Source organism: Sphaeramia orbicularis, chromosome 4 (assembly GCF_902148855.1).
Source record: "Sphaeramia orbicularis chromosome 4, fSphaOr1.1, whole genome shotgun sequence".
In the NCBI taxonomy this organism is placed as follows: domain Eukaryota; kingdom Metazoa; phylum Chordata; class Actinopteri; order Kurtiformes; family Apogonidae; genus Sphaeramia; species Sphaeramia orbicularis.
Window position 1 is genome coordinate 48,458,381 of NC_043960.1, and position 24,610 is coordinate 48,482,990.

The 24,610-nt window shown below is 43.2% G+C and overlaps 1 long non-coding RNA gene across 1 annotated transcript; it reads left to right on the plus strand.

Moving 5' to 3' along the window:
- Positions 1 to 839: 839 nt before the first annotated feature.
- On the plus strand, positions 840 to 22,760 carry LOC115417917 (uncharacterized). The gene is made up of 3 exons (XR_003935217.1): positions 840 to 933; positions 4,691 to 4,695; positions 22,748 to 22,760. It is a non-coding gene; the product is annotated as an uncharacterized LOC115417917 (long non-coding RNA).
- Positions 22,761 to 24,610: the final 1,850 nt, after the last annotated feature.

A 24,610-nucleotide genomic window follows, 5' to 3' on the forward strand; every position in this document is an offset into this window, starting at 1 on the left:
CGGGTACGTAACTTCTGGCCGGCAATGGCTGCTCCCCACAGGTTCTGCCCCCACCCGTAATTCATGTACTAAAGAGGTCCAGTGTGGTGCTTTTATAGTGATTTTTTAAAGGAATTTGTGCCTCTCTTGCTTATAAGTAATACACAAAGCACAATTAATGTTGTAAGCACAACCAGTACAGGTACACTTTAACATGAAACATAGACATGACACAGAGACACTGTGTCTGATAGTCTGGGTGTGACATTGACACCTGGCTCTGTCAGTGTCAGTTGAAAGCAAAAAGCACAACATCATGCTACATAAATAAAGACAGTGCAAATCTTTTTCTAAACCTGTCTGTTACTGAATCTAAGTTCTACTTAATCTCCCCTTAAAGAAACAGATTTGTCCTCCCTTTAAAAACCTCAAAAAACCAAAGCCAAATCATCACTCTTGGAACATCTTTCACAACACAATTAGTTAAGTGGTTACGGTGGTCAGCCAAAGCACAGGAAGAATGAAAGAGAGGATTAAGAAAAGAGGGAAGACATGCTCACATACATTCCCAAGGTTAAAAGCAAAGTCACCACATGTGGCTGACATCCAGCCTGGAGAGAAAACTCATGTTGTCTTTGGTAATTGTTTTCTACACTCATAATGAAACATTAGGGCTTTTTTCCATCAAAATACCAGGAACTGTTATTCCCAAGACCTTTTGTACGTGGGTAAAATAAATTCCAGGTAATCTGTGTGCTTTGTGTTTCCATCACACCCCAAAGTTCAGGCTAATTTGTGGAATCATTTAATCTGGAATACATTTTAAGATACGGCTAATTTTTATTTAAAAATGGTAGTACACGTTTGTCCAACTTCCCAGTCATTAAACTAAATCATGTCCAACTTTAAGTGTGATGGATGGTTCTTTTTCATTTCTATTGTTTTGAAGATATAGTTCAGATTCAACCCTAAAGTCACATAGATTTACTCAAATGCCTGCGTTCAATTTGACTGCATATTAGTCTTGCAGTCTAGCAGTCTTGCCTGCAAGCAAGGCCCTATTGTTATTCGTTTGTTTAAATATTATTATTATTTTCCACCACCACTTTGAACTGGATTTTCACCCCCTAAACATGCTCAAAAACTCACCAAATTTGCCACACATGTCAGGCCTGGCGAAAAATTTCATAAAATGCAAATATTAACCCCCTAGGTGCCAAAATGGCCTCTCTAGCGCCACCTATGTGAAAAAAACGGCAACAGCCCTAGTGGCCAGTAGGAATGTCGTACAGACATGAAACCAGTGCCAAAATTTTAGTTGGATGAACTAGCTGCAAGCAGCATTGGGCGGGACCTCGCATCGGGCGTTCCGCCTCCCCCGCGATCCGCCTCCCGTGACCGTCGACACCTCAGCTCAACTCACACCTCTCCGTCCCAATACCAGTTCCCACCCTTTAGTGTCAATCCTCCTTACATCTCTACAGAACACCAGCAACCCTCAGGTGAAACCACCATCACCTTTAAAATGAGACTTTTATTTTGGAAACCCTACTGTGTGTATGTGCATTTGTTTTGTATGTGAGAGAAAGAATCAGTTTGAGAAATGAAGTGAAATTGTATGAATAAGTGAGTATAAAAGTGATGATTTACCACATTTAAGGCTTTTATTTGGAAAAAACCCTACTGTGTGAGCATGTGTGTCTGTGAGAAAGAGTACTTTTGAATGAAGAAACATTGTACAAACAGTTGAGTGTTTGGTCATAAAAATGAAAAGAAGTTATGTAATAGACATTTTGTATTATTCTTAATTGGGGTTTTATTTAGAAAAAATGTAGTCCATGTACTTTTGAATGTGTGCCAAATTTCCAATATCCACAATACAATGAAGGAAAACCTGTTTTTCGAAAAGAAGAAGACGAAGGAAAAAAAAAAAAAGGAGTTGCCTGAGACTTGAACCAGGATCCTCTTATTCAATAGGCAGCAACATGAACCACTGCACTATAAACAGACACTTGCAAGTGTGCACGAGGAAGAGTTTTATAGGGACTTTGTCATTGTGAAACGTGAAACTAAACATTGTATTCAAAAAATCGCCATAATTCCATAACCGTAGGTCATATCTGAAAAATTATTTCACTTTTGGATTCTGCAGACGTGTGGGAATTTAATGAGGTATAACTTTTGTGTCAAAAGTCTGAAATGAATAAGCAGTAATTGCAGAAACGTAGAGTAACTTTCAAAGGCATATTGCAAACTTTCTGTTGGAGTTCGGTCATAAGTGTCAGGGTATCATTTGTAGTGCTTCTTACAACAAACATTTTGGCACTGGTTTCATGTCTCTATGACATTCCTACTGGCCACCAGGGCCATTAAGGTTTTTTTTTCACATAGGTGGTGCTAGAGAGCACATTTTGGAAGTTATGGGGTTAATTTTTTCATTTTATCAAATTTTTTGCCAGGCTTGACATGTGTGCCAAATTTGGTGAGTTTTTGAGCATGTTTAGGGGGTCAAAATCCAGTTCAAAGTGACGATAGTATAATAATAAGAAACGAACGAAAAACAATAGGGCCTTGCTTGAAGGCAAGGCCTCTCACTGTGTGAGAGGGCCTTACCTTTTGGCTCGGTTCCTAATAAAAGAACACACGATGAAAGATTCCTACCAGTACAATGTGACGTGAAATGTCTTACCTGGGTGGTTGTAAAGGGCAGGAGATGACGGATGAGGGCACAAACAAGCCACAGATTTGGAAAAAGACTGTCTGTCCAGTCTGTTTTAGCTGGAAATCACAATACATGAGCAATAAATCACTGAAGCTCACAGCAACAACATCAATACATTCAGTTCTCTGTCTGCAAGCCCTCACTGGCTTCCAGTCGAGTTTAGAATTAAGTTTGAAATTCTCCTTCTTACATACAAGACTACTAATGGTGTGAGCCCTTCTTATCTTCACTGAAAAAAGTAAAACATAGCTGTTGTTCATTTAATGTATGTTTTCAAATTCCAGTAACTGAAAATGATTAGGTTGATCACGGAATCTAAACTTTCTAGGTTTGAATCTATTATTTTTACATCTGAAGAATTTAAAATTTGCAGCAGGACAGGAAACTGGAATTCTTCATTTGATCAAGGCACTTTTTTTAGATTGAGTGTGGTTTGTGGGTGCAGTACACACATATTTCTAGGTGGCGGTAGTGCGCCAGAATACTGGTTGCACCTACCTTACCTAGAAAAAGAGAGAAGAAGGAGGACTAAGACGATAAAGTTCAAACCAATGGAAAAGGTGAACGAAAGGCAGTTAACTATTAAGTCAACCAGCAGAACCTCACTGCTTTCTTGGAGCCTGTGGCACTTCAAGCAACTTCACTGGTAAGTATTAAACAGTAGACATTGTATACCGGCGACGGTAACGTGAATTCAAATAAACCTGTAACTGCCTTTGCCTCTGCCATTGTATGAGTGTTTTCGCGCCATAGCATGTTTTAGCTAGCGCTAGTGTTAGCATACTTTGTTCTAACCTTATCTAGCTAGTACCTGGCTAACTGAACCGATATTCATTAGTATTTGACGGTGAGAACATTTCTCAGCTAGAATTCACTGGCGGTTTCAGGGGCTCATTATGCTGCCGGACAATGTAATGAGCCACGGTGTGCCACCGCTGTCTGCCGGCAGTCCGCTGCCGGAAAACTTAATGAGCCCTGGTTGACATTAGCCCTGACCGCCGGCGACTCCTGGGGCTTATTACAAAAAAAGTAGACATTGTATACCGACGACGGTAACTTGAATATCAATAAACCTTTATCTGCCTTTGTCTCTGCGATTGTATGAGTGTTTTCGCGCCATAGCATGTTTTAGCTAGCGCTAGTGTTAGCATACGTTGTTCTAACTTTATCTAGGTAATACCTGACTAACTGAACCGATATTCGTTAGTAATTGAGAGTGAGATCTTTTGCAGCTAGAATTCACTGTGGCGGTTTCAGGGGCTCATTATGCTGCCGGACAACGTAATGAGCCATGGTTGCCGTCGCTGTCTGCCACGGCAGTCGGCGGTCCACTGCCGGAAAACTTAATGATCTCCGGTTGACATTGGCCCTAACTGCCTGCGACTCCTGGGGCTTATGTTATCCGGCAGCGGACTGGCGACCGGGCTTCAACCTGGCATGATATCTCCGCTAGAAATCGCTGCAGCGGCCGGGGCCGGTGTCAGGCACGGTTCATTACATTTTCTGTTTTTTTTTAGTTTGATGAAATCTGAGTCTTTGGGGAAGATATGTCAGTAATTCCAAATTCTAAAACTTGTTTCTATATGCTCTGGTGTGTGTTTTCCAGATCAATGCAGAGTTCATGCAAATTACAACCATTCCATTAGAGACAAAGTTCTTGGCACAGTTGGACAAGTACTCCCCACAGCTACTGAGGGTCATCAGGAGCAAGGGTGGAGTTGTGAAAGAAAAGGCCACCGGGACATTGCAGGTTTTAGACACGGTAACTATGAATGAGTTGTGGATCAATGAGGTATACATGTATGTCTAAATAGTCCTGTTTTGAGTGGCTGTAATATTAATTAATACCATCTGTTCTTTCTCAGACAGCAGACATCAACATCAGAAGAGAATGCATCCTCAAATTGGTGATGATCTACCTTGGTGAACATGTTGACCACCTTATCAAAGAATTCCAGGTAAGGGTATCTCTGTCACTTGCTCACACAGGTCCTGTTTATTTGCATGTGGTTGAATCTTTCACAGGGAGACAGTTTAAAGTGCAGGTGTGAATACATGTCACACTGAGGATGTAGTAGGATGAGATAAGTTGGACTACAGTTGGAGGTGGTGCATATGGCCACATTGTAGCAGTGTATATGCACCCTTTCATGAAAATACAAGAACCCCAAATTCTCTCTGAAATAACTTTACACTGACAAAAGTAATTAGAATCCATCATTTATTCCATAAATGGTAAAATCGGACATTGCTTTAGATTTTTGAGCCAACAAAATATTTAAAATAATAAAGCAAATGAAAACCAGTTTTAAGGAGGAATGAAGCAGTTTTTTTCCAATCGGTCCTTTGCAACACATTATGGTAAGACACTTAGACATGCAGCTGACGTGATTTAGCAGTACATGGTTTGTTTTCAGATGTGCTGACATTACGTTTTACATTCATTTTTGCAATAACCATTCCATTGTTGGGGCTGTTAGCCTTTGTAGTGTTGCAGTCTATTGGGCATTCTTCTTGTTGTCTTAATGTATTATTTTTTTGCATGTTATGCAGGAAAGTGAGGCTGAAGAACTAGAACAGACAGCCATGGCAATCTTCATCATTGAGAAAGAGGATCCTTTCCATCAACCCAAAGATCTGAGGATCGTCATTGAAGGAACAGCAGTCCTAAATGAGTTGCCCTCGGTTGCAACAGCTTTTGCCATGTTCATCAGGCTGGTATATGTGCTCAACCTCAAATATAAAAAAAAAAAAAAGCTCAATTCACTTTTGAGTTTGTGCAGAAAGTCCTGATGGCACTTGATGGGAAAAAGATGTCCCCAAGAATTCACAGACTGTGTACCTTCCTGCACAGCTCGGAGTAGGCACAGCCTACTTACACTGACTTGCTGAGAGCTCAAGTTTTTGTGACAAAGATTTTAGATAATTTTAAAAGATGTTTTGATTTTGCACTTGACTTCTTTTTCACTGCAGTATTTTCAAAAAAGCCTGGCCACATTTAGAGACAAACCTTTTCATGGGCCAAAGTAGACCATGTGTGCACAAACGGTGTGTAAAGGTTGCTTTTCTCAGAAACTGGATCTTTTTGTTTGGAGTTTTAATTTACAGGACTTCATTTCCACTGCAACATTGAAAGACTGTCAGTTTCACAGGCCAAAGTAGGCCATCTGTTCAAAAAATGTCTAAAATTGACATTTGGACTCTGGACTTTTATAAGAGGTTGACATTTGGAGGTTTCAATTACATTGCTGTACTAACACACAACTCCAAGTTCAGATACTACTACTCTCATAAGTCATGGTTGATTGAAAAATGGTCTAAAGCAGACGTTCAGGACTTTGGATCCTAATCCTCATAGTTTCCTTAGGTGGTCACTGGGGAGGTTAACAGGAAATGATCCATACTTTGGCACTAACAAAGTTTGGAAAGCATTAGCTAAGTGGGCTAAATAACAATATTGTTAGTAGTGTTCACTTGATAAAGTTGCATTGAGAGTTGATTTGATGTTGGCAGTCCGGATTTAGGATCCTCACGTATGTTTGGAGGTTGCTCTTGACAGGTGTTTACTGCTCTGAGTTCGACACTGTTGTGGTGTCTTGTTATCACTTACTACAGAGCAGCTCCAGAATGTTGGGTAACGGTGTAACCGTGGTTCTCTGAGAATAGAGAATATCTCTCCACTACATATAGAATACATGTTATGGGATTTACTGACATCCCTGCAGCTGACGTGAAAACCTCTCTAAGACACACCACGCCTACCGTGGCTTCCCCTGCACCCTATAAATAGACCCAGCTGCGCAGGGAGCAGCTGATTCACTCTGATTTGAACGGGTCCCGAGCAGCCTCGATGTGGAGAGATATTCTCTATTCTCAGAGAACCAGGGTTACACCGTAACCCAACGTTCTCTATCGTATGGGAATATCTCTCCACTACATATAGAATATATGTTATAGGCTCCGTAAGACACACCGTGAGGGTCCCAAGGAGACAGAGCAGACACCGCTCCAATAGCAACCCCATGAGGTAGTATCGAATGAGACGTCACCACCCCGAGTGCACATTATTTACAGTGTGTACAAAATCATCACAGAACTATATACAAAACATACGCATATAAGGTGGCGACACCGCAAGACGCTATGTGCCCACCACCAGCTGTACATCATCCTTGCATACCCAACCCTGCCAGACACAAGGGGTGGGTACAAGGAAGAGGTCACTCAGATGGCCCACACTCTGCGAGGCCACTGACTTGGATCTTGACATCACCCTGGCCAGGCCCGAGGTTGACTGGCCAGGGGCACAGTGAATCAGTGTTTAGGTTGACATGGCCCCCAGCACACGCTCCCCAAAGGAGGTACTGGTGGCCACATTCAGACTATAAAATCTGGCAAAAGCATTTGGTGTTGCCCATGTGGCTGCTGCGCACATGTCTGAGAGGGCAGCTCCCCACCACAAGGCCCAGGAGGTGGATATGCCTCTTGTAGAGTGCGCTTTCACTCCCTCCGGCGCCGGCTCACCTGTCTCACTGTACACTCGGTGGATAGCCTCCACCACCCAGTGAGAAAGCCTAGCCTTAGACACCGGCTCTCCACGATGCTGAGACTGGAAACAGATAAACAGCTGATTGGTTTTCCTGAATGCAGCTGTCCGTTGAATATAAATCTTGAGTGCCCTAACCGGGCACAGCGCTGACCATTGTGGACCCCTGCCTGCCCCCCTGGGAGGGCCTAAGGGCTCGCAGTTCCACTGATTGATTTATGTGAAAATCAGTGAGCACCTTAGGTAAGAATGCTGGGTTCGGACGGAGGATAACCCCTGCATCCTCGGGAAGGAAGCGGCAGCAACTCTCCTGCACAGAGAGAGCATGCAGTTCCCCTATCCTCTTAGCAGATGTGATTGCAAGGAGGAAAGCCAGCTTGAGTGACAGCCACTGAAGGCTCACAGTTCCTAGGGGCTCAAAGGGCACCCGTCCCAAAGCTGACAGGACCCTGCCCAGGTCCCATGCCGGGATGGTTGGCCAATGGCGTGGCGCCAGCCTCTGTGCCCCATTGAGGAATTGTGCTATGAGGCTAGCATCCTGTGCCATTAGCTTAGCCTCACCAACACGACAGGCTTTTATGGCTGCTACTACACCCCTCAGGGTGGAGCTAGATTTTCCTGACTCAAGGAGACCTTGCAGGTATTTGAGTAACTCCGGAGCCGAGCATGACATTGTGTCGACCCGGTTGGCCTTGCACCATGACACAAACAGCTCCCACCGATAGGAATATGCCGCCCTAGTCGATGGAGCTCGAGCATTCTGCAGGGTATGAACCGCTGAACCAGATAGCCCCATTTCTAATAAGCCGGCCCTCTCAGTGGCCAGGCCCATAGATCCAGCCCCTGTGGAAAGGGGTGGAACAGCGTCCCTTGTGCCTGGCTCAGCAAGTCCCGGCGAACTAGGAGCTTCCATGGTGTCCCGTGCAACAGCGGTGTCACCCATGAGAACCATGTCATGTGTGGCCAATCCGGTGCCACCAGAATCACCTGAACTTCCTCCTGACTGATCCTCTGCAGCAGGTTTGGCAGGAGGCTGAACAGGGGAAAAGCATAGAGCAGCCCCTGAGGCCACTGGTGCGCCATGGCATCGCAGCCCAGGGGAGGCAAATCTCTCTCGATGGAGTAATACAGTGGGCAGTGAGCATTCTCCTTCGAGGCAAACAGATCGGCCACCGCTCTTCCAAAGTGGTGCCAGATCTCCTCCACCACTGCTGGATGGAGCCTCCAGTTCCCTGGATGCGGTCCCCTCCTGGAAAGGAGGTCTGCCGCCACATTCACCACACCAGGCACATGCATTGCCCTGAGTGACAGGAAATACTTGTATGCTCACGTCCACAGTCTGTGCGCTATCCTGCTCAGGCGCAGAGAACCTGTGCCTCCCTGCCTGTTTATGTGCGCAGCTGCCGTGGTCCTGTCGGTTCTTACAAGCACGTGGCAGCCCTGTAATACTGGGAGGAAATGTACCAGGGCCAGGTGGATTTCCCTCAGCTCCAAGGCGTTGATATGGCGGCCACAGGGCTCCCCAACGTCCACTGGTCCCTCTGCCGTCATGGACAGCACCCCAACCTTTGAGGGATGCATCCACCGAGATCACCTGACACCGCAGCACAGGGCCCAGCCTGCTGCCTCTCGCCAAGTTCTCCGGGACCTTCCACCACCTGAGAGCTGTGCACAACTTCCCGGTAACAAGCACCGACACCTGCCGATGCCTCTGAGGGCAGAGCCCCAAGCCGTATAGGTACCTCTGTACTGGCCGCATATGCAGGAGAGCTAGTGGCACCACCTGTACAGCACAGCTTCCATGTGACCCTGGCCCCCAGGTAAAACTGCTCCAGACATTCCCTGAGGGAATCCTATCTGGCCGGAGTCAATGTCACCAACCCAGTCCTGGTATCCAGCCACATACCGAGAAACTGGGTGGCCTGAGATGGCTGCGGATTGCACTTTTTTTTGTTGATGCACAGACCCAGATACTGGATGTCCATCAACAACATCTGGACATGGCAATGACACTGCTCCTCTGTCTGAGCGCATATAAGCCAATCGTTCAGGTAATTCATTATTCTGAGACCCTGCTGCCACAGAGCCCCTAGGGTCACATCCATGCATCTGGTAAATGTGCGGGGAGCCAGTGATATCCCAAAGGGGAGGACACAGAATTCAAAGATTTTGCCGTCGAAGGCAAACCTGATGAATCTTCTGTGGCCCTCCCATATTGGAATTGGAAATATGCGTCCTTGAGGTAAACTGTTGCGAACCAGTCTCCCACAAGGACTGCTTGCTTCACCCATGGTATGGACAACATCTTGCACTTCAGGGGCCGTAGAAACTTGTTCAGGCCCCTGAGGTCCAAAATGGGCCAGAGTGTCCCATTGCATTTTGGGATCAGAAAATAACGCGAATAGAACCCCATCCGCCTGTCTTCATGCCCCACTTCTCTGATGGCCCTCTTGGCCAGGAGACTGAATACCTCTGAGCGCAAGATCTCTCTGTGTTGGTGATCTGCCACGATGGTAAAAGCAGATACTGAAGTCACGGGGGGGGGGGCTCAAAAACTGAAGACAATACCCCTGAGTCATTGTTGAAACAACCCAGGGGTCCACCCCCAGGGACTCCCATGCTACCTGAGGCCCCTGAGGGTTTGGGCGGAAAGGGGGAAAAACAGTGTCAGGACTGAGACTTGGGGCCCTGGGGAGCTTTTCCTCCATGCCCTCTTTGTCCTCTCCTGCTGCGCCGCCCTGCCTCCAGCCAGACCCTCAGATCTGACTGGGCCTGACTAGTTTGATGCTGTTGTCGGTGCACCTGCTGTGGCTGACTCACCTCTTGCCAGCCTGTGGTCTGCCTCAGGGCATTTGACATTTCTCGAGCCGCACGACGAGCCTCCTGCGCTTGCTGGATCATTACCGTCACCTGTGGCCCAAACATAGCTGTCGGCTCTACAGGCAGCCTGAGTAGACATGCTCTGTCGTCAGGCTGCAACTGGGACTACGACAACCACAGATGACAGCGTGCTTGCCAGAAACCTGACAAGGCCTTGCCAGCAGCCTCCCCTTGCTCTCTCATAAGCTTGGGGAGAAATGAGGAGACCTGTTGCAGTTCCTCTATGAGCTGCCCCCCAGACTCCTCTGAAAGCTGCTGGGCTAAGTGCCGCTGATACAGGGACAATATGGCCGCCTTGTTGGCCAGTTTTGTCTGGACTGCCATAGCCCCATGCATCTTCTCCAGCAAACCGTCCATCACCTTGCAGTTCTTGCTCTGGCTCTTCCCTTTCCCCAGAACCGACTGTGAGGGAGCTACCAGAGCCGCCAATGGTGCATCCACAGAGGGTAGCGGCCCACAGCCGATCCTCTCTGGAGTGTGAACTGCAGTCATGGCCCTACAGAGCCCAGACCAGTGACCCATTGCCCGTGGGGTCCTAAATTGCTTCCTGACCACCTTCTCAAAGTCTGAGAGGAGGGGCACCAAGAAGCACGTTGAAGGTTGAGACCCCCCCTTTATCATCATCAAAACGTGACGGACCCAGCCCTTGCATAGGTGGCATTTCCACACCCAGAGCCGCTGCTGCTCTACTAATAAGACCTTGAAGGAGGAGAGACCGCTTCTCATCGAGCACCCCCTCCTCTTGCTGGTCCGCAGCAAACCTATCTTCCTCTTCCGAAGGAAACAGGTTAACATCCTCGTCATCCCCCTCCACATCTATAAATGGGGATGTGGGGCGTTCCTCATCTGAGGGCCCTGGGGGAGAATGTACCACCTCGGCTGGGCCAGACTTGGACACAGACCGCACCCCCCCCACTGTATATACAGTTAGGGGGCCAGTACTGGAACCCATGCCAGCCTACCCAGTTTCTATTGCCATAGGCTTGAACCGCTTGGTAGCCTGTAGGCCTACAGTAGGGGTCTCCAGTATTGTGCCTTGTCTCTGAAACAACCGGCAATGTGCTTCCCTTTGCCTTGCTGACATGCAAAAGCAATTCATACATGCAGCGGGATCCTCCCTTGCTGCCCATACATGCTCCTCTCCCAAGCAATAAACACATAAGTCATGGGGATCATCTATGGGGATCCTCTCCCCACAGCCCAGGCACAATGGACTCTCCTGGCTCATCATTGCGGTGACTTCACCGTCATGTGACCCGGAAAAGTTTATGGCGTTTTGTTTGGTAAGTTTGTTAGCTTTAACTTTGTTTCCCTGTGAGTCTTTTCCTTTTTTTTTTTCCCCAAGAATCGACTCACGGAATGGGGATGGGGAGAGAAACTTTTTCTTTTGAACGCTGTTGTGCCACTGCCGACACAACACACAATATACAAGGAAGCTTTTTTTTTTTTTTTTTTGTTAATGGCAAGAAAGCCGTCCTGGAAGAAAGTGCTGGCCGTGCCCGTGACTTGTTGCATCTCCGGCCAGCTGCACCTATACGGCACAATCCTCCTAATGGACAACTTCCCCACACTAAAAAGAAAAAAGGGGGAGATGTGAGAGAGGACGCTGGCTGCACCCGCGACTTTGTCGCTTCCTCAGACCAACTGTACGCTCAGTACCCTCAGCTCAACTTCTCCAAAGAAATACAAGGGAGCAAAAAAGGCAACTTTTCACCCTGAGAGGAGTCTAACACAGACCAGCTCTCTACCCGAAGGTATGTGGATCGCACAAAAAGTCACTGTTCGTCTCCCTCTTTCTCTTTCTCGCTCTCATGTTGTCTGATCCACAGTGAAAATCAGAGAATCAGCTGTTCCCTGCGCAGCTGGGTCTATTTATAGGGCGCAGGGGAAGCTACGGTAGGCATGGTGTGTCTTAAAGAGGTTTTCACATCAGCTGCGGGGATGTCAGTAAATCCCATAACATATATTATATATGTAGTGGAGAGATATTCTCATACGATAGAGAATTGCCATTACATTTTGTCTGTTTGGCTAAAGGAGTGTGTTATAAAGTTCAAACAGACAATATTGTGAATGTATAGCTCTGCTTTACTCTAAGAAGAAATCTTCTGGAAGGAAAAACATTCCAAAGTAAGCATTGCAAATTTTTGTCCTTGAGTTCTCTAAAATATTTTTTTGTGTGAGCTAACTATGGTTCTTAAAGTGGTTAGTATGTTATCCCTGCTGCACACACTGCTTCGCACCAAGGCACCTTTTTTCCACAGGCAAAAACTGTAAGGATTTGTCACTTGAGAATGACACTAATCTTGCCTTGGTAGGTAATCTTACACTGCTTCTGTGTAAACCAGTGTTTGTAAAACACTTCTGTAATGTTGCACATTTATTGAAAAATAAATTGTTGCAAATGTGTTCTAAAGAAATGTGTCTTTAATACTCATTGAACAAGATTTATTTAACATTTTTAGATTGAATTAACTAAAAACTTCAAATAATGACAACAGGTGTTTTCAAATTTGTGACAAATTAAAATTATTTGCTTACTCAACCCCAAAAAATGATTCGATTCATAGTTATCATTTCAGGTTGTATTAAATGGATTATTTATATTATGTCCATGACCCCAATGTGTTCTTTTAATTTGACACAACCTAAAATAATTGGTTTGTTTCACTTTTAAAAAATTACATGCATCAAATCAAAAATATTTAGGCTGAGCCAAATTAATTTATTTGCATTGAATTGATGTTGAATATTAGTTGTGATCTCTTACTTCAATTTTTTTAGGTTGAGCTGAGGTTTTATTTTTATCAGTGTTGGCTGATGCACTTTATCTTCATCCCGTGGGCACTTTTAGCAAAGTTGACTTGGGAAGGTTTGACTTGATTTTGTGTTTTGATGTATTGAAATCTTGCTTCCGTTTTTACATGTGAAAATTTGTGTCTGATTGAAACTATTTAATGTACTGCTGCCTGTCTTGGCCAAAACAGTTGAAAAAGAAATTTTTAATCTCTATGAGGTTTTCTTTGTTAAATAAAGGTAAATAAATCAATATACTAGAAAAGCACTCAGAGAGCACTTTCCTCTCCCAAGGCAGACCAGCCCTGCCCCCCCCCCCCCCCCACACACACACACACACACACCACCCCCCACCCCCCCGATCCCTACCAAAATGTAATCATTTGTTCCTTGTGCCAGTATCAACATTTCCTGAAAATGTCATCTAATTTGCCCCCCCGATCACCACCAAAATGCAATAATTTGTTCCTTGTGCCAGTATCAACATTTCCTGAAAATTTCATCAGTCCTTCCATAACTTTTGAGTTATCTTGCTAACAGACAAACAAACAAACAAGAAAAGCACAAGGCAGATCAGTGCCCCCCCCCGATCACCACCAAAAGTTAATCATTTGTTCCTTTGTTTTGTTTTTACAAGTAAAAAAAAGTTCTTGAAACCTGTGCAAAAAAGCAAAAAAATAAATGCCCAGTGCAAGTGCAAAAGTGTGCATACTGTGTGCAACCAAAACAAATTATTTGTATTTATAAGCTCGACAGTAAGATGCACATTGCTTAAAAATGTAGACTTTGTTCCAGCATTACAGTTACGTGTCCCACACTGTCCCACACAAACACACTCCTTGTCCCACATGTGGCTCGTAAGCACCTGGTCACCCTAATCTGTGCTCTGTGCTGACGTGTGACCCTGGACCTTACCCTCACCTATCTGGATGGACCCCCTCACACTCAGCAATCTGCATGGACCCCCACCCTACTGCATCCCTACGGACTGGAATTACATCAGCAAATGGATGTCCATCTCATCTACAGTCTGTCCATCCATGGGAATGGATCTCTCCCAGGACACTGATCTATTTGCTTCATTGACTGTTTACTGATTACTTGACTTTATTTTCATTGTTTGTTTTTTTTTAATCAATTCACCAATTTCTTTAATGCCCAGTGAGCATGTGCGCAGATAGCACTGGGGACAGGGGGGACATGTCCGCCCCAGATTTATAGTGACCCGATCCGTTCCCCCCACAAATTGATCAGTATACAATACACCGATTCAAGAAGGTGGAAGGCTGGAGCAGATCCTTTTTGAACTGGGAAAGCAAGGTGTTCAATTTTCCTCGTAATCCTTGGTTAGTAACACTGTACAGCTGATCCATTAACATGCCAGTGTTTGTGCTGCCTTACATGCCTACAATTAATGGTGTGTTCAGTTATACTCGTAAACCAGAAATTTGAAGTCAGAAAAGCACTGAAATCTAGCATCTACAAGCATAAATGTTGGGGTTTTTGTTTCATTTCATTAACTGTCAATTTTTTTTTCGAATTCCATGTTCCCTGATGGGTTCGTCTTCTTTACTGTCATTGTTGATTTTGACATTAAAAAAATTTCTAATGTCCGTTTTCATGACCACCTTATCAGTAGGCTGTCTTCTTTTTACTTTGCAGTACGGCGATGTAGGTAGCTAAGCTATAACATTAGCTTCTAATTTGCGTGCTGTGTAAAGGAAATAGGGCTGTAAGGAAATGACGCAAGTAACCTATCAAATATCTGACACATATATCAATATAATAAATAAATAAATAATACTTCAACGTGTGTGTGTTTTGATGTCTTGATGTCCAACTTCACCAAAAAATAAAAGAGAATGTAGTACAATAAATATATATAGGCTATAGCCTTTATTTTGTGATAATTTTGGGGAAGCTAAGTTTCCCCTAGCCTCTTAATAGTGCCGCCTAGGGTCTCTTTATTTGATTGTCTCATGCACCCCCCCACCCCCACCCCACACACACACACACATCACATGAGCAGGAAAGGAGGGAACAGGAAGTAAAGACACCAGACATGACACAGGAAAGAGGATGACAAAATAAAACATGAAATGACAGGACAGGTACCAAAACACTACTGCCTGGGAGCAGTTCTGACACTCCTGGCCTGCAGGCAATTCCTGATGACAGTGAGGAAGGCCCTAGTCAGGCAAGAGAGGATCTGCCAGGGGGCAGCTACAATAGAAAAAGAAACCACGGGGAAGGTGAGACAGAAGGAGTACAGACAGAAGAAGTAGGGAGAGAACAAGGAGGGACAAGAGGTGACACAGAGGGAGAGGACTGTGACATGATAATGCAGTATACAAAGCCAAGTCAACCTGACCCTAAAGTTTTAAGAAAATAAGTTCTCAAAGAGCGAACATTGACATTCCAGAAAACATGGTATTTTCCTTCGAAAATCCACAATCATCTCCTTTGTCTTCTTCACATTGATGCACAGATTGTTAGTTTTGCACCAAGCCTCCCTCCAGTTGGCTCACCTCCCTCCTATAAGCGAACTCATCACTGTTGGTGATGAGCCTTACCACTGCAGTGTCATCTGCAAATTTCACTATATGGTTTGATGCATAGTGAGCAACACAGTCATGAGTGAGCAGGGTGTACAAGAGGGGGCTTAACACACAACCCTGGGGAGAACCAGTACTCAGGACTTGCAGCTGATGTCACTGGTCATGTGATTGTTGTTTACACCGCCATATTGGTAGGCAAGCTATCTAGATCCAGAAAGTCAGAACTGTTGCTTTATATCGCGTTTTTATTTGAACTCGTGTTTGTGAGTTTTGTTATTTGCGAGTATGTCTGCTTGTAATAAAGGCACCATAGATGAGTTTGATGCGCGCGCAACTTGGAGGTTAAAACACAAGTACCAGCTACCAGCTGGCTCACATCAGCTGCGTACACCTCCAGGCTCTCCCCCGGAACTCGTGAACGAGCCACTATGTTAGCTCTAAAACGGTCCTTTAACTGTCTCTGTCCAAAAGCCGATCCCATCTTCTCTTTCACGGCCGCATAATTTGACTTGAGTGCATTGGGAAGGCTGTCCCATAGTAGAAAAGCAGACTTGCAAAGACGGATGGGGAGTATTGTCACCAGCTCCCCGCTGAACACACCGGTGTTGCCCGCCATAGCTCTGACTGCCACTTTCAGCTGCCTCACCCAGCTGAGAAAACTCTGGCTGCCATCGCCGCCAAAGGGAGCAGGTAGATCCACAGTGATTGTGGATCTCTCTCTGTAGGGTGACAGCCAGGGCAAGCCCTCCTGGTAGGTTTAAAGGGGTCTTCATCACCATACCACATGATGACAATTATTTTTTTCCACGCCGCTAAGCGCAACAGGCATACAGGCTAACTATACTGAGAAGCTACGCTAACCGTGGTAATAACTATAAACAGTGGTCGGCAGAACAGAACCACCGCTGCCACCAATGGAACCGAGCGGTCTTTCTGCCTAACTTATACTTGGTGAAAGCTAAATAATAAATGGCACACAGGAGTTTAGCAGGTCCATCGTTTAACACACTACGAACTCGGCATGACTTCCGCCTCCAAGACTTAATGTATGCATACGTCACATGAAACTCATCTATTGCAACCAACCGCAACACATGTGGTTACCTTGATCACATTGCTTAAAGCTTTATGTTATTGTAGATCTAAAATAGAGGGGAAGCAGACCAAAGAAGAAGAAGAAGAGATGGGCAGAGAATCACAGAAACAAAAGAGATATACAATTTTTTTTTATCGGGAATAGGATGATTATTTCAGCTCATAAACATTACAGCATTGAAGCTAACGGGCCAGGAGCCACCACCACCAGCGGTAAGCTAACGGGCCAGGAGCCACCACCACCAGCGGCTAGCTACCGGGCCAGGAGCCCCCACCACCAGAGGCAAGTTAACGGGCCAGGAGCCACCACCACCAGCGGCCAGCTAACAGGCCAGGAGCCACCACCACCAGCGGCAAGCTACCAGGCCAGGAGCCACCACCAACGGCAAGCTACCGGGCCAGGAGTCACCACCAGCGGCCAGCTACCAGGCCAGGAGCCACCACCACCAGCGGTAAGCTACCAGGCCAGGAGCCACCACCACCAGCGGCCAGCTACCAGGCCAGGAGCCACCACCACCAGCGGTAAGCTACCAGGCCAGGAGCCACCACCACTAGCAGCCAGCTACCAGGCTAGGCCAGGAGCCAAGCTAACACAGGAGACATGGCAACTAAAAAGCTTGCAGAAGACATGGAAGAAGTTAAGAAGTCTTTGAACTTTATGTCTGAGGAACTAAGCAAGGTGGCAAAACAACAGACGGGACTACTGGATTTAATTGAGGAAATGAGGAAATTGAAGGCGGTGATCAGGGAAAAAGACAAGAAAACAGATGAACTGGAAAGAAGAGTTGAAGATCTGGAGCAGTGCATAAGGATGGATGATCTAATGATAACAGGACTAAAGACAAACCATTGCACTTATGCAAGCATCACAGCAGGTGACAAGGATGGTGAGGATGTATCAAACACTGAATTAGACTCTCTGGAGGAACAAGTTATTAAGTTTTTAAACAGCAAAGACATTCCTTTACACGGTAAAGATATAGCTGTTTGTCACACCTTACCCCAAAAACAGAGCAAGAGGCCAAACATTATTATTCGTTTGGTGAGCAGAAAACAGAAGATTGAAGTGCTTAAGCATGCAAAAAAAACTTAAGGGTACAGGGGTGTACATAAATGAAAATTTAACAAAGAGAAATGCTGCAATTGCAAGACAAGCAAGAATCTTAAAAAAGGAAAAAAAAAAATCCAAGACACATGGGTAAGAAACTGTAAGGTAATGATAAGACTAAATGGTACTCCTGAACGGGCCAAAGTTGTTGTTATTAGAGATATAACTGAGCTTGATCAATACAAATGAAGATGAAGAACAAAGTACAGAGGTGGACCAGTGGAGATAAGTCATATCAGATTTTTGTTGTGATGGAGCTATGAGGTCAGTTACGGTTGGGGACTGAAATATGACAATGTGTGAATACACTGAATTTAAGTCTTTTGACTTTCAAGATCACAAACCCTATGTTTTAGAGAATGATATTGATCCAGAGACCCACTTCTACCACAGCATTAAAAAAACATGTGAATATTATTCAGAAGACAAGTATAAGTCTAAAATGAAGGGTTTTTCGGTGATTCACTTTAATAGCAGGAGTCTCTATAGTAATTTTGATAAAATTAAAGATTATTTGCAACAATTCCAGCATAAATTTAGTGTAATAGCAATTTCAGAGACTTGGCGGAGTGATGAGAAAGGGTTACATGATGAATTAGAAGGATATGAAATGTTTTGGCAAAACAAAGCCAAAAAAAGAGGAGGGGGCGTGGCCCTATTTGTATTAAATGATTTGAAATGTAAGATAAATGGTGACTTGACAATTGCTATAGACAATCTGATGGAATGTGTAACGGTTGAAATTAAGATGGAAAAACACAAAAACATATTTCTTAGTTGTATTTACAGGACACCAGGGTCATGTATTGAGAAATTCAATAAGGAGATTACTGATTTATATGAAAAATATTGTGATAAGGTGATTTTGGTTTGTGGGGACTTTAACACTGATCTACTGAAATGGAATGAACATGCAAAAACGTCAGAATTTGTAAATACTATGTTTAGTTTGAGTTTTCATCCTGTAATTACAAAACCAAGTTGAATCACAATGGAAAGTGCAACATTGATTGATGATATTTTTACAAACATTATTGATGGTGAAATAACGAGTGGTCTATTTCTGACTGACATAAGTGATCATTTGCCAGTTTTTATAGAACTGGAAATGAACAACAAATTATCTTTACCCAACTATAAGCAAAAACCTGGTCTGGTTAGAACAAAGTCACCAGAAGCAATTATGGCCTTAAATGAAGAACTAATAAATTATGGCTGGCATGACGTTTATGTAGATGATGTTAATGATTCATATAATGCTTTCTTAGACATATTCCTGACATTGTACAACAGACATTGTCCTGTGAAAGAATATAGGCAAAATTTTAAAAAGAATAAGAAACCATGGTTAACTAAGGGATTGGAAATGTCTTGTAAGAAGAAAAACAGGCTTTATAGGGAATTTCTGAAGCAAAGAACGAAAGAAAAAGAGAATAAATATAAAAGATACAAAAATAGATTGACAGCAATTATAAGAACACATAAAAAAGCCTATTATGATAAGTTGTTAGAAATACACAAAAATGATATGAAACGTACTTGGAGAGTGTTAAATTAAAAAAAGTTTAATTAAAAAAAGTAATAAAAAGAATTTTGCTACATATGTTGTTAAAACTGGTGACACTGTGGTGGAAAATATAGAGGACATCGTGAATATATTTAATGATTTTTTTGTTAATGTCGGTCCAAATTTGGCAAAAGATATTACCAAGTGGGTAAAGGATGATAAAACCTTTGATTTTGCTATTGAAAACAATAATTCAATGTTTCTTGGTGGAGTTTGTGAAAGTGAAGTGTTGGAAGTGGTCAGGAAATGTAAAAATAAAAAATCTACTGATAGAAATTCCATTGATATGTCACTCATAAAACAAGTGATAAATAGTATCCTTCAACCATTCACGTATGTATGTAACAAATCATTTCAAACATGCACTTTTCCAGAAGATATGAAAATAGCTAAAGTGATTCCGATTTATAAAAATGGTGATAAGCACATGGTGTCAAATTATAGACCGGTGTCACTGTTACCACAGTTTTCTAAAATTCTTGAGAAACTGTTTGTAAAGAGGTTAGATGACTACATAGACAAATATAGGATATTAAATGATCACCAGTACGGATTTAGGAAAAAACGATCAACATCTTAAGCAGTAATGGAATTTGCAGAAACTATAGCAACAGCGGTGGATCAGAAACAACATACTGTTGCTGTTTTTATTGATTTAAGGAAAGCATTTGACACAATTGATCACTCAATATTACTCCGGAAATGTGAAATGTATGGTATAAGAGGTGTGACGCAAAACTGGTTAAAAAGTTATTTACAAAATAGGTCTCAGTATGTATCAATTGGAAATACAAATTCACAACTTAGAAAAGTAACATGTGGGGTCCCACAAGGTTCAGTTCTGGGACCCAAGTTATTTATACTTTATCTAAATGATATTTTTATGGCATCTAGTAAGTTAAAATTTACAATATTTGCAGATGATACTAATTTGCTTTATTCGGGAGCAAATATGAAACAAATATTAGAAACTGTGGAAAAGGAATTGAGCAAGTTAAAAAAAAATGGTTTGACGTTAATAAGTTATCACATTATGAAGATAAAACAAAATTTATGGTTTTTGGTGGTGCTAGGGGAAATGATGATATAAAACTGAAAATTAATGAAATTGAAATTGAAAGGGTGTATGAAACAAAATTTTTGGGAGTGATTATTGACCATAAACTCTGTTGGAAACCACAAATAGAATATATCAAACGCAAAATGTCCAAGGCTGTTGCAATTCTTTATAAAACTCGAGATTTGTTAAGCAAAAAATGTTTGCATATGTTGTATTGTTCACTTGTAATGCCATATATGTCATACTGTGTGGAAATATGGGGCAATGTGTATAAAACTAATTTAGACCCAATAATTAAACTCCAAAAAAAAGCTATTAGAGTCATAAACAAAGCTGGTTATCTCCAATCAAGTAATCCACTTTTTGTAGAATCTGGTTTACTAAAATTTTTTGACATTGTATATTTAAAAACAATGGAATTTATGTTTCGCGTTAAAAGTAAAAACCTTCCTTTTTGTATTCAGAAAATTTTTAAGTTAAGAGAAGGACATTATAATTTAAGAGGGATGTTTGTGTTTGAAAAATGTAAAGTAAGAACAAACGTTAAATATCACAGTGTTTCAGTCATTGGTGTCAAGCTATGGAACGAACTGAAGGATGAAGTGAAATTGTGTAGCTCACTGTTGAGTTTCAAAAAGAATGTAATTTGTCAAATTATGAAGGGCTATGAAAGTAATATGATTACAAAATAACTTATTACACTGAATGTAGTATAATTTAAGTTTAAGTATTTATCTGCTGCAACTTAAGGTGTGGACTTGGACTAAGGATGTGAATAGGAGAAGCAGAAATAAGCCTCCGGCTTCAGCTTCTTCCTTTTTCAGTTACAAAATGTGTTAATTTTATGTTTGTTTTTTTTAATATGTAGGTGTTTTGTTTTGTTGTTTTTTTAATATGTATGTGTTTTGTATTTTGTATTTAACTGAAATAAACATTCATTCATTCATTCATCTACACAGGAGAAAGATAAATATCATCAACAACGGGCAATTGTACGATCCAAGGAAAGCTTGCCTACCAATATGGTGTCCTAAACAGAAAACCACGTGATCATGTGATGTTTGTGCAAAACCTGAATTGAGGCAGATGGAGGAAGATGTGGTGTTGTGGATCTTGGCCTTTTGGTGAGGAAATCCAAAATCCAGTAGCAGAGTGTTCTGCTTAAACCAAGAAGAGTGAGTTGGTCTAGCTTGTCCAGCCTCTGTATTTTGGTTAGGAGATCACTGGGCAGGGGAAGAAAAAGTAACACTGGGGGCTCGTGTCTGGAATTTGTCTGCTGAAAAGACCAGAGAAGAATCAGGAACCACACCAAGGGACAGAATGGCGGTGCCTGCTCACCGTGGTAATGGCAAAGTGAATATGAAAAGACAATCTTAGGTAACAGAACATAATGTGACAACAAATTCCTTTTGGCCAGAGATGACAGAGACTGGTAGAGCTACTTTGAGCCAAACTAATGACTTCATTGGAAATAAAACCAACCCGTTATGTACTAGCAAGGAGCTAATGCTAGCTGTGCAGAATGAGCACCGTGGACTGGTGCAGCTGCCAGGAGCAACATGGCAGCTCACTCCACAGCCATCGGCACACACAAACCCCTTCCTCACACCCTTCTACATAGCCGGTTGCCAGAGCACGCCACGCTTGGTGCCCAATGCTTCCCACCGGAGTTTTCACACTCTGCTGGCTCAAGCTCTGTCTTGCTCTAAGCCTCTCCTCAGCCAGATGTAAGTGTACTGGAATGGGGTGATTCAGATTGGTCAGGCCTGAGGCCAACAGAGTCAGTGCCCCATCACCACTCAACAATTCAGTTCAATTCCATTCAGTTTTATTTGTAGAGCCCTATATCACAACAAGGTTGCCTCACAGGGCTTTACAGAATTAGCTGGATATGAAAACAAACATCAGTCAAATAAACAGCAGATGAAAGAAACGGATTAATGTCCCAGGCATCCCCTGTCCTTAGACCTTCCTTCTCAGCAAGGAAAAACTCCAAAAACCCAGTGGGAAAAGAGAAACCTCGAGGAGAACCACAGTGAAGGAGAGATCCACTCTCATGGACGGACAGGCTATAGATGTACCAGGACTGATGGATGTCCATTTGCAGATGTAGATCCAGTCAGTCAAGATGCAGTAGGGTGGGAGTACATGAGGGGGTCCATCTCAGATCCCGTCGTCATTGGACCTCAGGCGGCTACAACTGAAACAGTAGCCACTCCCCCAGAGGGGAGTGGGGAAAAGGGACACCGTGTGAATAGTGATGAACAGACTAAGTAAACTAAATATTACAAATTATAAGTACAGACAAAAGTGGCACGTAGTACCAGAAACAGGTGACAGGATTCAGTGCACTGTATTTCCCTCGGCATTATTGCTCCTAGGGTGGGTTCGACTAAACTGTGGCGTTCCGTCTCTTTTTAACTAGCCTGACCTTAGGCTTTTTCAAAGAGGAATGTTTTCAGTCTAATCTTAAATGAAGAGACTGTGTCGGCCTATGTAATATTAGCTGGAGGCCGATTCCATAAGACAGGAGCTTGGTAATTAAGGCCCTAGCTCCTACTGTACTTTTAGAGACCCTGGGAACTACCAGTAGACCTGCATTCTGAGAGCGAAGTGTTCTGTTGGGATGTTACAATACGCCTGGTTCAACACGCCTGGTGCTTGGTGACTTTACCAACAGCAGTGATGAAGAATGCTATGGATTTAAAGAGAGAATCCCAACCTTGTGGCCAGTACAGTTTGATGGGTCAGGCTTGTGGAAAGACTTTACTTATCAGTTTGATACATGTGCACAAGCTAGTCACTGGACAGAAAAGACTAAAGCTATTCAACTTAGATTCAGCTGAAGTGGTGCAGCCGGTGCTATCAAATATATATAAACTATATAAGCCCAAAGTTTGCACACTTGAGCTATGAACACATGGTGAGTGAAGTTGATGCTGCTAAACGGCCACATTCTGAGCTTGCTGCAGCTATTGGGATTGAGCTGAGGCAGAGGGTCAGAAAACCAGGTGAAGCCATGCACATGCTCCAAGATGGCATTTATGAAAAGATTGCCATTGTATATGGTGACCGCATTGAACTAGAACAGGACAATATTGCTGTGGAGATTTTCACAAATGCCATGACAGATGCTGACATTATCCAAAAGCATTTGAAAGAAACCCCCCACACACTTGCCAGAGCTTATGATATTGCACACCGACATGAGACCACCAAAAAGGCACCAGGGCCATAACCCAAATGATGCACCTGGGTCTGGGGCCTCACAGCTGAGCAGCAAGAACGGCTTGGGTGTTCGGATACTCCTGCCCCAGTGTGTGACTAGCCAAGGTGTGCCCCTGTAACTCCTTCCCACCAAACACGGGGGATGCCGGTGGCCCGCCATCTGTGCTTGAATAAGATTGTGTTCAACAAAGTGACCTCAAGGGAGGTTGTTTGCCATAACTGCTCCAGGGTGGAACATATACAGAAGCAGTGTCCTTCTCTGCACCACCCCCAACAAACACAAGCAACTTTTATTCCGAACCCCACCCCTGACACCAGTGCAATGATTGTCTGTAATAAAAGCCAAGAAAAAGACGTGTGTTCAGATAATGATACATGTGTGGTGAGGGTGATCAAGGGGGACTTAATGGGCCGACAATGCCACCTGGATCTCAAGCCCAGGAAATAATAACTAATGATATTAAATGAATTAATGTGGTTCTAATAATCCTACTTACACATTGTTTTCTTTGGAGCTCAAAGGAAACCACACAGGTTCGTTCTGATTAAGGACAGAGATGTATTGAAATTAACCAAATAATTTATTCAAATAATTTGAATGCAATAAATCATAAAAAGTAAAGGACTGGGACTGCTAAAAGATAAAGGAAAAGACAAAAGGTATTAATACATACAAAACTGCAACAACTTAAGCCAAAAAATGATTTTATTACAAATAGATAAAAGCCTCACACAGGAATCTAAAATCACTAATACAAGTTTAAAATTAGCATTCCAACTGAAAAGAACTAAACTAATAAAAAAAAAGGTAAGCTGGGGGCCACAGGTGGGAGGCAGACTACACTGTGGGGTGCCCAGGGGTGCTACCAAATACCCACCTCAGTGCAGCACAGCAAACATCACGGCAAACTTAAAGGTACAGTCTAAAAATGTGTCCCAGTGTATTTTCTCGCAAAGTGGGGAGACCTCACCATTGTGCTTAACCCCTCAACCATGTGGCAACCAGCTCCCTGAAATAAAAAAGGGAACAGAATTAACAAAGAAATATCCCAATTGATTAACAAAGAAGAA